Source organism: Empidonax traillii, unplaced genomic scaffold, assembly GCF_003031625.1.
Source record: "Empidonax traillii isolate 1590-97213 ecotype Southwest subspecies unplaced genomic scaffold, ASM303162v1 scaffold874:size323092, whole genome shotgun sequence".
In the NCBI taxonomy this organism is placed as follows: Eukaryota; Metazoa; Chordata; class Aves; order Passeriformes; family Tyrannidae; genus Empidonax; species Empidonax traillii.
This window is the reverse complement of record NW_020956067.1, coordinates 250,376-253,540: the sequence shown is the minus strand read 5'-3', so window position 1 is coordinate 253,540 and position 3,165 is coordinate 250,376.

The window sequence follows — 3,165 nt, the reverse complement described above, 5'->3', positions numbered from 1 at the left end:
TTAATATTATGATGGATTCTCAGAATTTAATTTCAGAAGATTATGAGTGCTTTAGAAGTTAAGGCTGATAATCTGGCTAACCTGAAGTTAGTGGGAGTTTTGCCATTAATTTTCAGAAGGCAAGGATTTCACTTAAAATATCTGAGTTACAGGCATAAATTACATCTTTAATGTTTGGAAGCTGCTCTTGAAAAATGGCCCTCTACTTTACATGGTGTTTGTTCAACACCCTGAAAGCCAGTAACTGACTCTTTGAATTAAGAATCACCTTCTGAACAGCCTTTGAGCAGAGATTAGTGAGAAATGTTGGGTTATAAGTAAATGTCAAATAAACTGGTAAGTACTTAGCTATTGTAATCTGAAGAAACATTACATTTATTTAAAAGTTATGGATTTTTGGAAACTTGCCAAAAGTAATCTGAAAGTGAGATGGCCTTGGAGTGTTAAATTTTTATTTTCTTCTAGCTGAAGAAAATGATAAATTCATCCTTGTGATTATGAAAATACTATGTCAGAGCATATTGATCTTTATTTCTCAAGTCACTATTCATTTAACACTCTTAGTAAAATATATATAGATATTTCAAGGTATATAGTGCCTTGGGTAGGTTGTCTGATCTTTCACTGAAAATTGAGTAATAATCAGCATCACAAGTTACTGACTGTGAGATATAAATTATTCTCTTATACAATTAGGTAATTGAAGTCTTCCAAAATCACCTAAGTGTATTTTCATAGGAAACTGGTTTAGATAAATGGCACTTTACTTCTGACAGGAATATTTTAACCATAAATATGAGTAGAGTAAATGAATAACCTAAGAGACTAATGTTTAATATAAGTTGCCCTTTTGAAGTTTCCTGTTTATTAGTTCACTGAAATAAATCCACATGCAAATACAGCCTAGCCTTTTATTTTATAAACAGTTGTATACATTCATCAGCCACTTAAGCTTTATCCCAACTAACTCCACAACATATAGTCAGATCTTGTAGTTCTTGAAATAAATAAAAAAAAAAAAAAAAACAAATAAAGAATTTGGCCACAATATTTCATCTTTTTCTATGGAAAGGCTCTCTCATAGGCACTATCTCTTAAAGTAGTCATGCAGTTAAAAATATACTGTATCTATCAGATTAGTAAGTGGCTTTTTTCATTAATCGTTATCAGTAAAAAACATGCAAAAATATACTCTGAACATTGTAATTCTACCCTGAATTCATCTAGATAATCCAGTATCTTCCTAAGTGGTAATCAGTGAATTAAGCAATCATTTCTGTTACTTAAAGAGTCATAGAGACAGCCATTGAGTTGGCTTTCAATTGTTAACTCAGTAGGACAGGTCTCAAAAGCTGAATAAGAGGATAAATTAGACTGTGCACAGATCTCTGATGCCATGGCCTTACACCAAATATTTACAAGTGAAGAAGGTGACTCAAAACTAGCTTAGATTTCTATACTATGCAAACATCCTTAGAGATCATTAATTAAAGCACTGAAACGGATGGTCCTCACTTCGACTTTGAAGGACCTGAAGTTAACACTCGAAAAGGAAGTTTTCATTTAATCTATTTTATGCAGGCAGAAGTTTTCATAGAGATCAGTGAGAAGAAAATGTCAGATATATCACATAATTAAATTCAGAAAGATAAATATAACATATGGGATGTACCACTGAGAATGAAAACGTCAAGCTTCCTTCTCACAGCATTTCTACATGAATAGGGTTTCACTTTGGTTACTGCTCAAAAAAACCAACCGAAAAACCAAAAGACTATTTCTTTAAAAGTGGGTTACTTGAATTTCCTAATAATTTTTTGTCTAATGTATGACTTAAAAACATTACTGATACATTTATTTTGGGTAAAATAGCACTAATAGTTACCATAACTAAATACAAGATTACTATTGTTTTGAAACTTGGTATTACTTTCTTTGCAAATCATAAAGTTTGAAATCTGAGGTGTTTGATATGATTGCTTCCAAAAAACTTTTATTTTCTAGTTGAGGTTTTATAAGAAACAACAAGTTACAGAGGCCCTTACTTTCCACACAGAGTGCAATTTATCAAATGCCTTCATGTGAAGGGATAGTACATGGTATTTTATGCATTGCTATACAACAACCATTTTTTAGAGTAGATCAAGTTACAATGAGACATATCCCACATGTGTAAGTAAATTAATTCTGTAGTAGCCCATGAACTACAGTGATTTTCTTAATTGTCCATATTCTTTCTTCCACATTGAAAGACTCATCAATATTATATACAGAAGCATGTAGAGGATGTTACAGACAGAAGCATGCCAAGCACGCAAGGCTGGGTTTTGAAATAATGATTTCTCCACTATTTACATTTCCTTGTTTTTAGGACAAGCCATGAATAGCAGTGGTTTTTCCCTATTTATTGTAGTCATGCAAATGACATTAGGTATTCATAAAAATTTATATCAGAAGTCTCCAAAATCTATATGTATCAAGTTCCTTGCTATCTCATTATTTAGGTGTATACTGTGAGGAAAGAGAAATTGTGCATTTTCTTTAAATAATTTCAGAGAAGTGCTGAGTGCAGTTTCCTGAATTAACATGCTAGATTGTATCTGAACTGCTTTTGAGTACTGGGAACCAGTCAGCAATACTGCCTTGCCACTCTCACAATACATTTATTGTCTCATTACATATTTTCTACATTTCAAATGCTTTGTCTTAGACAGGAGAGGCCAGCAGGATTTATGGCTATGGACGATTTAGGCCTGGAGTTTCTTTTTCCAAGTATTCCTGGTTCTAGTGCCTCCAACATAAGAATGCTATGGAACTGTTGGAGTAAGTCCAGAGGAAGCTGATAAAAGGACTGGAGCACCTCTCCTATGAAGACAGGCTGAGAAAGTTGGGGCTGTTCAGCTTGGAGAAGAGAAGGTTGTGTAGAGACTCACAGCAACCTTCCAGCATCTGAAGGGGGCCTACAGGAAGTAATAGAGGGACTCTTTGTCAGGAACTGTATTGATAAGACAGGGAGTAAGGGGTTCAAACTGAAAGAGCAGAAATTTAGGTTCAGAATTTAGCAATTCTTGACTGTATGGGTGGTTGGACACTGGAACAGGCCACCTGGAGAAGCTGTGCATGTCCCATCCCTAGATGTGTTCAGGGCCAGGTTGGATGGGACAT